This window comes from Calonectris borealis, chromosome 17, assembly GCF_964195595.1.
Source record: "Calonectris borealis chromosome 17, bCalBor7.hap1.2, whole genome shotgun sequence".
NCBI classification, from domain to species: Eukaryota; Metazoa; Chordata; class Aves; order Procellariiformes; family Procellariidae; genus Calonectris; species Calonectris borealis.
In genome coordinates this window covers 9,210,822-9,228,934 of record NC_134328.1, presented here as the reverse complement: position 1 = coordinate 9,228,934, position 18,113 = coordinate 9,210,822, and the positions used below count along the sequence as shown (strand labels likewise).

Below are 18,113 nucleotides of genomic sequence, written 5' to 3'. Positions count from 1 at the left end.
GCCAGTGTATGTTGACTGTTACTGATGACCCACCTAAACTGTTATTATATAATTCAGGGCTTATGCTGTTTTTATATTTAACATAAACTATTCTTTATTTACACTGTCAGTGCTAGCTCAGAAGAGTGATCATTAAATTCAGTAGATTGTAATCTGATTTTGTATTGGAGTTGATGAGAGGTTGGTGGTTTTTTTGATGGGAAGAGAAAAATAAAAGGGGAAAAGAGAAGCTTTGTTTGAAAAATGGTAATAAGAAGGTCATACCACAGATTCTCCTGCTTTCCTTAAAAAAAAACAAAAATCTGTACTTACAGGCTTTCATTTTGATACCTTCTGCAATTTTGATACATTAATCTTGCATACCAGTTATATTTCTCTACAAAGAGGGGAGTTTTCAAGAACAGCGTATACGCTTGGATAGCTGCATTTTCAGAATATTAGGGACACATGTGACCTCAAATTGCTTTTGCCTTCCCCTTAATAAGTGAGTGGTACAGACAAACCATTTTTGTCTAAAGACATCTGGTGTTCACAAATGCAGATAATATTGTAGAGCACTATTTATAGGTGCCATGGAAATACATTTTGTAACTTTCTGTTAATACTCCTGATCCTGACGCAGGATATGTGAATTTACAAATGTTGCATTAGAGAGAAAGAATTTGAGAAGGGTAGTTTGTTGTATTTTATCTCCATGACGTACAGTCCATACCAACAGCACTATACAAACATAAGAGCAAAGCTCATCAAGTAAACCCCATTGCATGGCAGTTTAGCTAATTTATTAATAATAGTAGTATTTAATATTTAATTAACATTTGTATAATGAAAACTGAATTTCGTATCCTGAAATTGTGACAGTTGTAGGATTTTGTGGATTTTAATTTTGTTTTGGGGGTTTTTGTTTTGTTTTTGGTTTGGTTTGGTTTGGTTTTTTGGGGGGGAACCAGTAGTTGGTTTAGTAATGAATGAATTTGGTTTTTAACTGTACAGCTATAAAATTACTGTTAGCATCAAAGTAGTGATATAAAAGTTTGTTGCTTTTCTTGTGCAGAAATCAGCAATACAATATAATCCTACCAATAGTATAGAGGCTGTGTAGGTACAAGTATATGAGTGTAGTTCAAAAGTGCTTCTCCTCTTCTGGCTAGATTTTATTAATGCATTTTTTGTACAGGGAAGGCTTGAGAAATATTTCTGTATTTAAAAAAAAAGGAATACTAAAGAGCTGCAACACTCGCTTTTACGTATCTGCTGCAAAGAAGCTTGGAGCGTATAAGTCCAAAGTAATGTACACTTCAAATCATATTTTTGCTCAATAAATAGATATTACAAAATACGTACATTGTTAACTGAAGAACTAATGCTACTTCACCCATTAAAGATAGGATGGACCAGAGGAGCAACCAGAGAGTTAGGATGGAAGAATTTCTGTGTTCTGATTCTGCCTCTGCTTTCCTCTTTGACTGTCAGCAAACCAATTAGCCTTTTTTTTCCCCCACTGGTCCTCCAGGCACCTTTAGTTGTTACTTTGACGCAATATTTACTTACCTGTCGGTGTCAAAATGAATTGATTATTTTTAAAGTTCATATATGAGATCTTTTCCAATAAAATATTTCTAGTTTCCTAGGGTTGTGGGTTTTTCTTTCAATTTATACTTTTGTTCTATTTTGTTTAGCTCTATGGGAAAAGTTGTCTTTATATCATGCTGTCTGTCAAATAAACATTTGTTTCTGGTGTGCTATAAATCTAGATCCATTTTTGGAAACACATTTGAACTTATTCACACAAAATATTTCCATAAATTGAAGTTAAGCATAGGCACATACCTAGGAATCTGTCCAAATCTAGGAAGAGTTGTGTGGAAAGGAGTGACTAGCAGCAATACACCCTAGTAATCAGGGGCACCAAAGCTGTCATGATTCCTGACGCGGAATTGAGACTGTAACAAACATGGGAGCACTGTGAAAGCTGGCTCTAGTTAGGACTCCTGAGATAGGTGTGCTTGGTAGGCTGAGAAAATTCTCAGAATGTACCATTATGGAATTATTTCTCTATTAGGCCAGAGAAACCAGTGATTTATTTCAGATTTTCTTACCTCTGCAGAAATTTTTGCTTTTCATTCTGAATGGGAGTTCTGACTTTCAGCTAGCTCTAACATCAGACCTTTAACGGAGGATGTGTTGCAAGTACTTTAGAAAGTATGCTGTTTGTCCCAGCAGTGGATGGTCTGTAGAATATTTCTGTGATTATTCTTGGTTAGGAGCTTTAGTTGTGATAAACTTCTGAATTTTTTTGAAAATACTTTCCTAACAAGTCAAAAGTTAATACTGAGATATTAATTTGTACTTTCTGAGGTTTCTAACTAAAATAATTAAAAGCTTTTAAAGCTTTTTCTTCCCATTAATCTGGCAATCTATTTCTGTTCAATGACTCCGGATTACTTTGAAATTCTTCCTTATTTAAACATGGTAGTACTAATCAGAGCTGACATCTCACACTTGCACACATGTGTATAGTTTAATGATTTAACTCTTCTGGCTAAAGTGTTCAAAAGAAACCATGCTGGTGCTCGAGCTGTATAGGTCAATAGATAACACTTCAATGTTTCTTTCCTCAAAGTAATTTGTGAACATTACTTATTTGTCTTTCCATTACTCACTGACTATTCCTGACCTAGAATTTGGAAAAATCATGACAGATCAAAGGAATAATTGCTCCAAAATTTCTTTTAAACTTCACTTGGTACAGATTATAATTTTAATTTTGTCTTATTCTTAGAGAATTAGATGAAAAGCTCTACCTAATAAACCTTTTGGAATAAAGACTTCGCTTTTCAGCTTGTCTGGAAAGCATGTTATCGCTATTTGTGAGTAAAACAATGCCCTCTGCTAGCGGCCATGACCTAGAATAAGTAATAATTTAAGTGCCATCTGCTGAATAATGAGTACTTGTGCCTTTTACTACGAAGGAACGTTTTTATACAGAATGGTGGTTGATAGATCTTAAAATTATTTGTGACTACACACAGTATGCTTATAAAGCAAATTATTAGGCTTTGTCAGTTGTTAAAGGTAATTTCCTATCAAACAAGGGTAACATTTGAACTTTAAAGTGAACAAGCTACTATGGATTTGGAGAAGGCTGAGGTACGCGATGACTTTTTTGCCTCAGTCTTCACTGGCAAGTGAAGCCACACCGCCCAAATTGTAGAAGGGACTGGGAGAATGAAGAGCCGCCCACTGTAGAAGATCAGGTTCGAGACCATCTAAGAAACCTGAAGGTGCACAAGTCCACGGGACCTGATGAGATGCATCTGCACACTGTCCCGCACAACATCCTTACCTCTAAATTGGAAAGACATGGATTTGACAGATAGACCACTTGGTGGAAAAGGAATTGGCTGGATGGTCGCACTCAAAGAGTTGCAGTCAACGGCTCAATGTCCAAGTGGAGACCAGTGACGTTCCTCAGGGGTCAGTATTGGGGCCGGGGCTGTTTAATATCTTTGTCGGCGACATGGACAGTGGGATTGAGAGCACCCTCAGCAAGTTTGCCGATGACACCAAGCTGTGTGGTGCAGTCGACACGCTGGAGAGAAGGGATACCATCCAGAGCGACCTTGACGGGCTTGAGAAGTGAGGCCGTGCGAACCTCATGAAGTTCAACAAGGCCAAGTGCAAGGTCCTGCACATGGGTCGGGGCAATCCCAAGTACAAATACAGGCAGGGTGGAGAATGGATGGAGAGCAGCCCTGAGGAGAAGGACTTGGGGGTGTTGGTTGATGAGAAGCTCAACATGACTTGGCAATGTGCGCTTGCAGCCCAGAAGGCCAAGCGTATCCTGGGCTGCATCTAAAGAAGTGTGACCAGCAGGTCGAGGGAGGTGATTCTCCCCCTCTACTCCGCTCTCGTGAGACCCCACCTGGAGTACTGTGTTCAGCTCTGCGGCCCCCAACATAAGAAGGACGTGGACCTGTTGGAGTGAGTCCGGAGCGGGGCCACGAAGATGATCAGAGGGCTGGAGCACCTCTCCTATGAAGACAGGCTGAGAGTTGGGGTTGTTCAGCCTGGAGAAGAGAAGGCTCCGGGGGGGGGGACCTTAGAGCAGCTTTCCGGTACCTGAAGGGGCCTACAAGACAGCTGGAGAGGGACTTTTTACAAGGGCATGCAGTGATAGCACAAGGGGTAATGGCTTTAAACTGAAAGAGGGTAGGTTTAGATTAGATATAAGGAAGACATTCTTCACTCTGAGGGTGGTGAGACACTGGTACAGGTTGCCCAGAGCAGTTGTGGATGCCGCATCCCTGGAATTGTTCAAGGCCAGGTTGGATGAGGCTTTGAGCAACGTGGTCTAGTGGAAGGTGTCCCTGCCCATGGCAGGGGGGTTGGAACTAGATGATCTTTAAGGTCCCTCCCGACCCAAACCATTCTATGATTCTATGATTCTAACAGTTTAATCTTTTATAAACATCCAGCTCCTGTTACACAGTACCTTGCTTCACAGCTGGATTGGACTGTGTTGTCTTTATGTCCTCTTGTCCTCCGGAGTGTTATGTTTAAACATTCTGCATCGCTTGTCAGCGTGTTATTTTGACATCACTCAGTGGCGAGTTTGTGTATTACTCTTGTAAGCAAGTCCCTCCTGCCCCATACTTTCGTAGGTACTTTTTCAGAAATCTTGCATTTAACTCCCTTTTCCTGAGCTTGCATGCTTTTCTATGTCTGCCTTCTTTCAGAACTGCTAGGAACTAATTTGTGTCCCCCAAGTTGGCCCGACTGCCGAGTCAAACTGCTTTGATAGGAATGCTCGAAGAAAGGGAAGTAATCGCAGGACCCGTTATGGTTCTGTTACTTGTCTAACTGTGAGAAAATTAATTAATTTTGCAAATGATACCTGCATCCAATTGCAAAAATAATTCTTTATAGAATAATTCATTATTATTTATTATGATTGAATTACTATTAGATAATACATGAATCATACAAGGTTGCTCACATATGCTCAAAAAAAAAGTACTGGAAGCGCCTGTGACGCTGATGATGACTGCACTACATCTATGCAGAAGGTGGATAAGCCAGCTGAGAACGGAATGTCGTGGGGATCGTCCGTTTAGATCACGCGTGGGAGTCTTTCGTGGCGCTGCCTGAGCACTTGCTGTCCGTCCCGGCTGCGGCTGCCGGCGGGCCCGGCAGGGGGCGCTGTGCCCCGCCCGCGCTGAGGCGCTCTGCGGGGGGGCGCTCCCTGCGGGGACGCTGCCCGCGCGGGGCTGGCCGTGGTGAGGTTGCTGGGGGGGGGTATTATGGCCAGCGGTAGCCTCGTGTTTAGCCGTTAATTATAACACTGGCCATGTCTGTACGAAATGTTTCCAGTACAGTAACTACTCTCGTAACCTTACGTGTATTTGTAGTTTCTGTATAAAATTAATCTTGTAATCGTTTAATATCTCATTGGTTTATTGTTGGAATCGTAAGATGAAGTTAGCAACATTTTAGGAAAATATAAAACGATTATTGTATTTAAACAATTCAAATTAACATAGCCTTTTTCTCTTCAGTATTTTTATGTGTGTGCACACAAACAAGTCAAACCCACTGTGAAACTACAGAGTTTAAACAGGCGGACGTTTATACAGTAACATAATAGAACTGTCACTGTTTATTAACCAAATAGTACTGATGCAGTGGTAATAAGTAAAAATAGAAAAGTACAAGCCAAGGGGAGTAGAAAAGCAATTCAATTTTTCCATGTATGTCACATTTGGAAATACTGAATCCATGTGAGTTCAGCCACTGTCTCAGTTGCGTTCAGCTTTTAGAAGATATTCTTTGCTTCTGTTGGCTCATCTCTCAGTTTTCCTCCTGAGTTATAATACCATGAACTATAAACTCAAATGCAGATAGATGCAGAAAGAAGCAAAAATAATCAGTGCTTAGAATTCTGGATGTGTGTAATTACAGTTTAATCTTACTATAACACACCCTCAGAAACTCTGAGTAAATGCTCTTTATGTAGGGATGGTTTGTTATAACGTGGTCTGTAGTTTGTTATGCTACAGTAATGAAAGTGCCTAGGCAATATATTGATAGATTGACAGATAATCTACTTCTATGCAGATCACTTCATATTTATTAACATTTAAGTAGCATTCTAAGATTAAAAAAAATAAAATAAAAAAGGGTGGGGTGGACGCACAAGCAAATGTTTGCATAGATATTGCTTGCATGAAGAACAGCAAGAAAAATGATTGTTTTCTCCAAGTCAGCCTGGTGTAAAGGATCATATTAATAGGCCTAACTACTGAGTTATTAGCTATTGCTATTATAAACAGAGTTATGGTTTATAGCAGCCTTTCTAAAAGTCAGTTTAGTCTGGATCTTCCTGAGAAGCCTGATCTGCTCACAGAGTTTGCTGTCTGTAGTTCAGTTGGTTCAGAAAACAAACAAAAATTACTTAAATCAGTACTTAAACAATGAAATTATACTTGATCTGATTATGCCAGAACACTGGTGAGGCTGAAACACTAAATGTGTAAAGTTGTTGCAACCATCCTGAATATTTCATTGTAAAATGATCTTTGTATATAATTGGCATACTACTTGATAGACGTTGAGTGGCTGAATTTGTGAAGTGCTTTTGTGAAGTGCTTTGAGATCCTTGGAGGAAATGTACTAGCATTTTTTTAATGTCCCTTTAGGTCTGACAGACATCAGAGTGTGTTTTATTTTTTCATTGTAAATATTATAATGGTGCCAGCAATGGAGTATTTACTGGTTTTCATATGCGTGAGAATGCTAAACATATGTATTTTTAAAGGAAATTCCAGAAGAATGTGAAACTAGCTTGTAACAATAATTTGTAGGTTTGTGTCCATTGTTTTCAAGAATATGTAAATTGTTACATTATAGAACTCCCTTTGAACCCTGCTACATAATTAGCTGCACTAAACATCAGTATTCAATTTGGAAAATCTGTAGCCAAGTGCTTTATTAGAATTTCGTGGAAAAGGAGAATGTGAACAAAACCATAGAGCAAATAATCTGAAATGCAGTTAAAAATAATGAAAACCAAGCACCAGCCACATAAACACACCAGATGAAGACACAGCAAATGAAGATCATAAAAAATAAACTGGAATAAAAACACGTAAGGCCAATCCTCAGTTGAAGTAAATAGGGACATCTGCACCGGGAGCGATGGAACCTTGGTCATTTGCGTTAGCTGAGGGTCTGGTCTGTGAAATTTATTATAAGGCTCATGTTTAGGAGGAAATGACAGTAACAGTAAAGGTTTTTTGGTCAACTGGTTGCGTAGGGCTCCTGCAGAGATTTGGTGTTCTGACAAATGTCCTCCTGCAAATCCAGTTAAGCTGATTTAAAATAGCCCCTATGTGCTCCACCCTGCTATGGGGCTGGCACACGAAGACATGAGTGTGTACTTGAACTGCTGCAGTTCACAGTCCACATTTTAGGAAAGTCCTGTGCTGCGTGAGTTGGTCTGATAACGTTCACACTGGTGGATCTGAGGCTGGAGCACACATCCAGCATTGCTGACTCTCCTGTAAGATTGGAAAACCTGAACAGAGAAGAGAGGCAGGACATGTAGCTGGCTGCATCTTGAATGCTGCAGTTATATTTGCCGGGGATCAGTGTGATTGATCATAAAGCCCCAAAATACTTGGAAAATCAAGGGAACAGTTAGTAGAGTTACAATTATTAGAATATGTCATGTACTTACATGTACAAGTCCATGTATTTGCATCTCCTTGCTTTGTCTTGCTAGGTACACCAGCTCTGATACTAGTCTTTTCCATGGTGTATCACCATGGCTTTTTTCAGTGCTCCAAGCCCCAATCAGTTTCAAGATCCGGTATGAAACCCACTTTTACTTGCATCTCAGCACCGTTCTTTCTAATATGTATAAACCCTGAAGTGCTTGAATTGTTTGCTCAGCCAACTCCATCAGCCCATCTGTTTTTGTCTCTTATTGCTCCCACTTTCATGTGTGTCAGTTCCCTCCTGCCTTTTCTTAAAAACATATTCAGCTGTGCAAGAGATCTTCCCTTGCCTCTTTCAAGACTTTTCTTTAAGCGTGCACACAGAAAAATACAAATCCTAATCAACTTCATAAAGTACTGCAAAAGAAAACAGTAACTCTGCCCTAACAGAGCATCTGGTGCTTTGAGATGGAAGAGTCTGGTGTGTGTCCTAGATGTTGCTGAATATGGTCAAGAGGGGAGCAAACACTATTAGTAATAAACTTATCGTAAAAGCACGTCCAAACTCTGTACAGTCAGCTCGTTTTCCTCATGGGGAGTGTCTAGCTTCCTGTGCTGTTGGTCAATCAGCATGCTAACCTTATGGGGAAATGGTGCTAAAAAACATAGGAGAAAATAGAAGAGGGATGAGACATACCGTAATCCAACACGTTTGTGTGTTGGTGTTTACAAAAGGCCCGGCAATGCATTGTTCAAAGAAAAGAGGTGTGATTGTATGGGTTCATATGGTGAGGCATGGAACGGGGGAGGATTTCAACCTGCTTTCTACATCACGATTTCACATCTTTTTGCCAGGATTATCTGGAAGGTGTCTAGAAAGCTAGCAGAAGGGAGCTCATTCTCAAGGAACAGTACCTGCCTGAAGAAGCAACGAGGAGGTCAGTAGTGGGGGCCACAGAAAGGGCTTGGAGTGAGCTTTGGTTAAAAAGGATCAAAGACGGCAAATTACACGTCTTCAATAACAGAAAACCTATGGGAGGATAGGATGGAAAAAGGGAGGAGGCAAGAAGAGAAAGAAAGATGATGATTAGGGAAAGACTGAGGGTTGTGAGAGGAGGGAGTCTTAAAAGGGATAGTGAAGAGAGCGTGGGGTGAGGGGAGAGGAGTGAGCAATGGATGGGGAAGATGGGAAGGGAGGCAATCCGGGCACGGGAAAAAATGCCTGTGAAGAAGTGAAGGGGTAAGAGTTGGGGGGGCGGGGGAACAGAGGAATAAACGGGGGGGCAGGGGCGGGTGTCCCCGCGTGTGTAGCCGGTTTGTCATTGCCCTGCGGCGCGGTGGGGCCTGGAGTAAAACAGCTGGAGTGAGCAAGGGGGCGCTTGGGATGCTCCCTGATTAATAGCAGAGGGTCCGGGCCGTGACCGCAGGCTCGGCATGTGCTGGAGCCGCGCTGCACTTTCCCAGCCCCCCTGCCAGGATGAGGGGGGTCGGAGGGAGGGAGGCAGCGAGCGGGACGGGGCGATCGGCATCCAGCAGCAAACAAGCGCTCCGGAGCCGCGGCTTCCTGGAAACGGAGCCCGGCTGGGTGACAGGCAGCGGCGATAAGCGGCGGCTATCGCGGCCCTCCCGGCGGGCCCTGCCTCTCCGCGCCGCCGACAGCCGCCGCGCTGCCGCGGGAGCGGTGCAGAGCCGCTCTCCGCGCCCCGCCGCCGAGAGGGCAGGTAGGAAGCACCTGGCCGCGGAGGACCGCGGAGCGAATCCCGCCGGGGACGCCCGGGGGGAGCGCGGGGTGCCGGCTCCGGCTCCGGGCGGTGTAGGCGGCGTCCCGCCCCGCTGAGCGCCGGCGGAGCGCGGGCCGCGACCCCCGCCCTGCCCGGCGGCGGGAGGTGCGGGGCAGGGGCGCGTCGGTAACGCCGCTTCGGGCACCCGGCAGAGAGACGGGTGTCCGAGACGCGCGGGGCAACGGGGAGGCACCGGCACCGCATCGGTAGGTGAGAGCTGCAGGGAACCGGGCGCGGGGGGTGCATGTCACTTATGGGCAGGCTCCTTAGGAGTCTGCGGGTATCTGTATAAACAGGCAGGCTTCGAAGGATGCTGATATTCCTACAGAGGCTGCACCGGCGCAAAGAGGTGCGGTAGCTTTTGATCCTAGGGTAAACACATTCATGCCAGGAAACACCCAGGAACCCCCTGGGAGATGAACGCCTGGCTGGAGCAGGTGGAAAAGTAAGAGGAGCAGGACAACATTTATGCCGTCCTGTAGGGTTTGCATTTTGGAGGTGTCATTGTATAGGCTGCTTATATTTTATTTAACTCTTTTTGTCTGTGCAGAAATTACATTTTATTTGGTCATAAATACGAATTGAGGTTTTGGGTCATAGCCCAGTTACATTTTGCTTCAGACAGAGTTTAATTTCCCCGTTTAAAAGTGTTTTAAGTAAGTTGGGCCATATGGAAATTGAGTTGTTCATCAACCAAAGAAACTTGAAGGAATTTGAAAAATAAGGTTACATATTTCTTGAGACATTTCTTGAGTATTGAACCAGAGTCAGAGTACAGCACCAGTACTCAAAACTCCTGATTCAGTCATTTCCTTTGTTAGGATCAAGACTTAGTCCGTCTCTACCTGTGTTTTCACAGCTGTAAAATGGGAGCTACACCTATTAATGAGGGGCATTACATACTCTTTTTAGAAAGACCTTAATTAAAAAAAAAGCAGAGGAAGATAATTTGTAAAGGTAGTAAACAATGCAAAATGTGTCTGAGGGAACATTTCATGTTGAATGGAGAGATACATCTGAGAAAGGCGTGGTGTCTAAAGGAACATGCATATTAGAAACTTCTTCTCTGTTGTATTCATTTCTTGTGTAGTTGATCGCTTACATGCTGCTGCTCTGAATTCTGCAGAGTGGATGACATAAGCACCACATGTAGTAGTGCAGGAAAAGCTGTGCAAAACCTGCCAAAATGGGACGGAGCTGTTATTGAATGGCAGGCCAAGCCCACTTTATGCCCCGAGTCTAGAGAGAAACTTGTATGAGATACAACACATGTGATACGGTAGTGAACAACTAGCTTGGTAAAATTTTCCTCTGATTAGAGTCTGGATACTGTTCAGAGGAATTAATGGGCTCCTCTGAGATGACAGGTCCTGCGTCCCTATCGAGTGTTCGATTCTCAAGTCAGTCACTGCAGTGAAGCAGTGGTATTTCTGTTAACAGCATGGAGCCAAGAATGGGGAAATATAGGCCAAACAGTGAGTTATGTAATGGTATTCCCTAAGGGGTAGTATAAAGATGAGATGATTTCCTTCTGTCAAGAGAAAGAGCAGCCGCACAGTTGCTCTACAATGTTCACTCTAGCCCTGGGTTCCTCAGGAGCAATCCAGTCAGGGAGTTGGGACCCTGTAATAGCAGATCCACCAATATCACTTTATTCCTGTCCATAGCTAATTTCTTCACAAATATTCCTTTGCAATATCCTCATAAAGAACCTGAGAAGTGCAATAGAGCCATTACGGCTACAAAGGGAAACCAAACTCAGTCTATGGGGAGGGGAAAGTTACGATTTTAATGTGTCTTTTTCTCAGGGGTCTGAGGAGTGATAATGTGGAGTTATAGTGCACTAGTACAAAACGGAGGTTCTGTGTATAGAAAGTTATACAAGATAAAGCAAGGGACTGAGAACTGTCTCAGAAGGTTTGTTAATTATGCCATTTGGATGGAATAAATAGTCTAGATTGGAAGTGAAGGACATATTTTATGTAAAATAGTAGGTTTAATATTAGTTAAATATACACACTCAATCTTAGCCAAAAGGCTGAGAAAAAGGGAACAGACAGACTTGAATTATCCAGACTGTTATTGGCCAGAACTGGATTTTGGAAGGTGATTGGCTGGTGGCAATCCAAAATTATACAGACAGCAAGTCTTGCAAAGGACATCAGCCGGCCTGTAATGACTAGAGGTGCTCAGGGTCCTGGGTTTAGTTCTGATTGTAAGATGGCACCTCCAATAGTACAAGAGGGACATACGTATTTATGAAATACCAGTTTTTATCCACTTTTTTAAAGTTTTCCATTTCTGTTGCCAGTTTATTCTCCCCGAGCACAGATTGCTTAAACCAGTATGTCTTCAAAGACAGAATGCCTGAAAACCATAATTTTTATTCAGTTCAACTTTTTAGGGAAAAAACTTGGTTTTCAGCCAATCAATGCATTTAATCATTAGTAATTTAGAGGATCAGAACACCAAGATGATCTTGTCTTCTTTGTCACTAATACAGAAAATACTGTAAGTGTAGTTACAAACTGATTTTATGTAACTGATCTAGATTTGAATTTAGCTGTTTCAAATTAAATAATAAAATATGTTTCATGGGGAACTTAAAATGCAATTATTATTGGAAAAGTAACTGTGTCAGTGATATTTTGTTATTCATCAGATATGTTCTTTCCATTAATTCATCCCTGATCTACTTGACAGAGTAGCAAAAATCCACTTCCATTATTTTTTTAACTCTTGCTACTCCAGGCTGAGTTAAGTGAATGCAGTAGCCCTTGCAAATTGCTCTGGCCCTTGTATCATGAATTAAGATCCATGGTAGAGTTTATATCTTGAGATGTTGATCTCAGTTGCCCTGTAAAATACCTGTAATAACTTGCTTTGGATTATAGACATATAGTATGACTTTAAGATTTCAGACTGACTTGTCAGGATAATTAGTTATTAAAAAACCTGTTCACTTGTTGACTTAGCAAACTGAGTTGGAGCTGTAAGATTTTATTCTTGTTTTTCTTTCCTTTCTCTACAACTAAATTGTTCAGACTGCAAATTCTGAGAATGCTGGCATGCTTAGGCGGGGATGGCCAAGACTTACATTAAGCATCAATAGGTTCGTATAATTTCAAGTAAGGCCAGTAAAGTCTATTGGTCCTCAACAGCTCCGAGAGCCATGGGCTGCATGTTTCAATATGGGTAACTAATAGTAGGGGCATCTGAATTTAACAGACACTGCAGACATTTTGGCCTTATGTGCTCCGGACATACGTCATCTGTAAAATGGTGATAATGTTTACATAGAACCGGGAGATGGTAAGAAATCAATATCAATCTTTCTTCATTACGTAGGAAGAGTTATATTTATGATTAGGGAATGAACCTTGTTCCTCTTAGCTGAATACTCTCCTCATTTCATGTGGTAGGAACAAAGTGGTAACAAAGCATTCATCATTTTGTTTAAAAAAAGCTGGCTCACAGAATATGTGCTCACCACAAGAGTTTTCTCTAACCATTGTAGAATCATTTTTAAACTTGTAATTTTAAGCTATGCATAAGTATCGGTAGCTAATATTCTGTGCGCCTATGAAGGTGAAAAGGGTTATCTGATTACATGTGTTTGCAGATCTCCCTCTGCTTCGCATTCTTGCAGACCAGAACAACGACATAACTTTCTTCTTTCAGGATAGTTAATGTTCTGGCCCAGAATTATAGCACCAGATGTGTTGCCACAGAAACAATTTAAAGGGAGAAGAAATTGCAAGCAAATTGTCTTTCTAGTGGAAAATGTAAAAGCAGTATTCATGTTTTAGAGCCTCTCATTGGTTTCTGTGTGCGTTATATGTGCTCACAGGAGAGAATAAGGGAGAATTTTGCTTTTTTTTGTTTCATACATCTGTTAGCATTTTAAAATTCTCTATACAGGGTTGAAAATTGAAAAATATTCTATTATGGGCATGAGTTACGTACCTCAGAGGCATTTTTTATTAAATCCTGATTCTTTTTTAGAAACTTTTTCCTTGAAAAGTGTGCAGTGTGCTAGCTGATTTACTTAGCTCCACTTGCAACATGCTTTGGAAAATATTTCCAGTAATAGTTGTTTCTGTAAAAGTAAGGAAACATTTGACTATATAAAATTATTCCAGATTTTGATGCTGAGAATTAATAGCACATTCGTACTTACTACAGTTGACATGCTGATGAAAAGAGGGAATGTATATAGGAAATATTTTGATTTAATCTTGCCTAGGAAGCCTTAAAGCAGCCAAAGCCCTTAAGTTCAGCTAGTATTTCTTTTTCTCAGAGTAGTTGCCACAGGATACTCTATTCAACATATTCTTTTCTCAACTATTATGAAAATATTTGTCTGAATAAAATGCAACATGAATTACCTTTTCACTTTTTTGATCACAGAAGGGCATCTTTATCATACAGTTTTGCATACTGTTTGGGGTAGAATAACAATAAAAACATCCAGGAAGGCCACACCTACAGCAGAACAGGTTGGCGCATGTAATAATTGTGTCAGAAACTCCAGATGTGGATACATCTAGTATTTGCAAAAAGAGGGTTTTTTTGTAGAATTTATACTGATTTTTGACCAAATTAACTTAAACTAACAAAAATGCTGATGGAATTGTGTCTGCACTGGGATTTCAATTTTATCATAGATGTATCATAAAATACAGCATCTGTAACTAATATTGGTGGGCATTTCTTGTATAAACTTCATTGAAAAATCTGGGAAAATTTAAAAAAGGCCAAGATCCACACATAAAGAGACTGGTTTTCACAGTTCTTTGTCATTTATGCAATTGCAAGGTCTTTTTCCCTGCAAATTTTGAAATACTGCTGGCTGGGTAGCTGAAGGAAACATAATTGCATTTATCTTATCAAAAGCCAGGGTGAAGTTTGTGTCTTTTTGGAGTGATGGAAAAATTTTACCGTATGCATAATGCTACTCTGTGATTTTAGAGGATAATGGACATAAAATGTTATGCTAAGAAGCCTTATTCTATTATTTGTTTGTTTGTTTTGTTTATTATTTTCCCGCTGTGAAATTTATTTTTTTAAATGTTTTTTTCATATATCCATACTTTTAAATGTCCCTTGGTTTGCAAATATATACTTTATTCCCTTTGTTACTCATTTTTTATACAAATCTGAGATCTTCACTTTTCCATTGAGGAAAATTGTTTATAACAGAGGAATCAGAATATATCCAGGTATACTAGAGTTAGAAACAGTTACTTATGCTTATGAAAATAGTTTGACTTTATTTTAAGTGTCCTACAAGAGTAATCTTTTGAAATCTATCAGTTTTGGAATTAGACTGCATACCATGTCACACATCTGAGTTTTGGCAGGTTCACAGGCATGTACATCACCAAACAAGATCTGCCATAAAGATAAGAAATTCATTTCTCTCTTGCATTCCTTATTCAGGCAGAACTCCAATTCTGGGTGTGGAAGGAATGCGGAGCTGGGCCTACAGCTTGTGTCTGCACAGGTTAGAAATGAACTTTCGGTGTAAAATTTGGATCTGAGTCCGCATCCATATTTCGCTAAAAGACCACAGATATTTTAATCCAGGTTTCTGGTTTGGGTGTTCTTTAGGGCTGAATCAGTCCTTGTGTTTGCAAGCTGATCCAAACGTCACCTTAATTAGTTCACATCCCTTTTGTTTGATCCCATGAGAAAATAGCTTAGTCTCTCTTTAGGCGGTAGAGCTTTCCCAGACAGACATTGTAAACTAGAAATATAGGTACTTAAAATTTTCTTAAAAATTTCCTTTGGGCCTGAAATTTCTTGTGCTTGGTTTCAATCCAGTATTGAATAAGACTGGAAAGTCTGAATAATGTCAGTTCAGCTGCATTTGAGTTATTCAAGTGCATTTTAAAAATACGTACTTTCCACTTACTTTTTTTCCATAATTCTCTGCACTTACATAACCTCCGTTTTATTATTTAAATTGCCACAGACTTGAAGAGGGAAAAATCATTCTCCAGTACTGGGACTCAACAGATAAACACACAGGGAGGCAATTCAAAGACCTCAGTGTGCTTTAAAATCTTAGTGTTTACTGATTTAGTGTTAGCATGAATAGGTTTATATTTCTACTACTGCAGACAAAATAAAATGTGAATAACCTTCAGTTTATCTATGTGCTGAATTTCTGCAATTTATACATTATGTAGTTGAAATTTTACAAAAAGAGTTTAGAAGGTTTCTCTGGATTATAAGGAAGGATTTTGTTTGATGAGATCTGTAAAGTTAAAATAGTAGACCCAGGGTTTTCAGAAAGATTTGACACAGAGAGGTATTCCAAATGCATATGCAGCTGTTTGAGCAATTATTACAATAGACTGTACATTTTGGTTAACTGTGTGTAAAAATGTGGCTAATACTTGATCTATACAGAAAGTTCACAGGCTTTTCTAAAGTTTTGAAGATAACTGATTCGTAGCAAGTTACCTGTTTTTTACAGTGGAAGATAAAACAACATTGACTTTAAAATGGATGGATCGTGTCTAAAAATGCATCAGTGTAATTCCATCAGTAACACCACAGCTTCAGGATCACTATATGTTTGTTGTATAGGTATATATAACTGCACGTTACTGTGTGCCTTTTTTCATGCTTTTAGTACAATAGTATATGCCCAGACTTTATGAAAATCTATCACTAGGCTTTTGTTATTCATTGTCTGAAATGGAAGCCCACACAGGGATCTTGAAGGTAATGCAACCTTTGAAGAGAGTCCTGCATGTAGAAAGCTGATGGGAAATACTACTTTAATTAACCACAACTCCCACTGAAACAATAGAAGCTATCCTTTGTGTAACTCTGCTGAAGTCATTGGATCTTGTTCCTAATTCCACTGAGGCTGAGTTGTGCCCCTCCCTTTTTCTGAAGTGTTCACATGCCAATGTGTTGTGCAACCAACATAATTTGTTAACAAATAAAGAAGAATTTAAATAACCTTAGAAAATCAGTGCAGGCATCCCAGCTGCCTGCAAACAAACATCAGAAGTGCAAAACAAGTAAGTAGCAGTGCAAAGTATCTCAAAATTGCTTGAGCTTGGGTTCTTCAAGAACAAAAACACAAGTCTAAGGAGTATGTGCTCTGCAGGAGAAGGCTTTGGATGAGAACATATACTGCATCTTCTGGTAAGATCTCCAGTCCAGACATACATAATTTCTGCATCTGCCCAGCTTAGCTTGTTTTCTCCAGAGCTATAGTAATACATGATGAATCTTTCCCCCATATGTGTATGAATTTGACTGCTTTTAGTTTCGTTTAAAGCAATAAGCAAGTATACTTTGACCTGTAATTGTCAGATTATCTTTACAATACAGTAAAACTGTAGCTTATTGTAAAATATCTCTCTTGAGTAAGCCAAGTCATATGGAGCAAACCACTATTTTTCTATTATAACATCGAATGCACTGTGTGCCATTGCTGCTGTAACTGTGTCAGGATCTGGATTTAATTCTAGATCTGAATTAGTATATTGTTGGAATCACTTATCAAGATGTATATTTTGTATTTGAATGGCCATTTCTGAATTTTGAAGATCACCCAAGCGTGATTTTCTGCCAGTAAGTTCTCTGGGCTGTACATTCTCAATGACAATTCTGTAGAGGATCACAAATGTGAGTTCATAAGATCAACGATCCATGCACTGATGGTTGGAGGGTCATATTGCAAGTGTGGGAAAACTGCCAGGGAACATAGAACATCACAGGGACATACTGTTCTATCTACTGCCTCTGCAGCCAGGCATGGTTCCTCATTAATGGGAAGGCGTATCACTGTTGTGCTTATAGCACCTTTCAGCATTCTGGACACTGCTGCCGTCATCTCAGGCTCATCTGGCAAGATATGTGATGATTATGTCTTTCATAAATTGAGCCTGTCTGTTGCCAAAAAAGCAGATCAGTGCACACATAGTGCCTTTGATATCACTGGAGTCATCACAGTATAACTGTTTTGCCTGTGTGTTGTCCTGAAATTTGAAGTTCTTTGCTGATGATTTCATCCATCACCAGGACTCCTTAAATTATCAATCAAGCAACAGCTATGTGAATACGGACTATGCATTTGGCCATTCATTTTTGCGTTAGATCTCTCTGCAGCTCAAATAACTATAACTTAATGCAAACCTGTCATTTCCCTACACACCATATTCTGAAGGTCACTGTTGTTTGTCCTCGTTCTGTTAGGACAATAGGAGCTGATGAACTAAGGATCAGTATGTACAGTGAACTGAATGATACCTTGAGTCTTTTGCTCATTGGTCTTGGGTAAGAGCTTCACACTCTGGAGTCAGTGTGCGTGTTAGCATTACAATTCACTCCTTCCACGTTGAAAGGGAACTAAGAGAACTTCCTTACAGGGGGCCCAGTTTTGTGAAGTGACACGATCCTATTCTGCAAGAGTGGTCTCAATTATAATTGGCTCATAGATAAGTAATAGAGTCTGGGTAACATAGACTAAGTCAATTTACATCACAAAAATAAATTTTGTTTTATGAGGCATGAAGGACTTACCTACAGATTTTTTTATAAACTGAGAATTGTAGTTGTTCTACACTTGCCATGTAGTCATACTAAG

General features: G+C 40.3%; 1 protein-coding gene across 15 annotated transcripts in view; it reads left to right on the top strand.

Annotated features, from left to right (window-relative positions):
- The first annotated feature begins 9,352 nt into the window (after nucleotides 1–9,352).
- Nucleotides 9,353–18,113, top strand: part of RIPOR3 (RIPOR family member 3) — a 53,424-nt gene continuing 44,663 nt past the window's right edge. For 2 of the 15 annotated variants that reach the window (XM_075166492.1, XM_075166487.1), the window contains exons 1-2: nucleotides 9,355–9,439; nucleotides 14,942–15,005. The gene's annotated coding sequence lies outside the window, so the exon portion shown is untranslated. Of the gene's footprint in view, nucleotides 9,440–9,483; nucleotides 9,706–14,800; nucleotides 15,006–18,113 lie in introns of those variants that run through there. The other 13 variants (XM_075166500.1, XM_075166494.1, XM_075166496.1 and 10 more) reach the window with 11 other exon arrangements.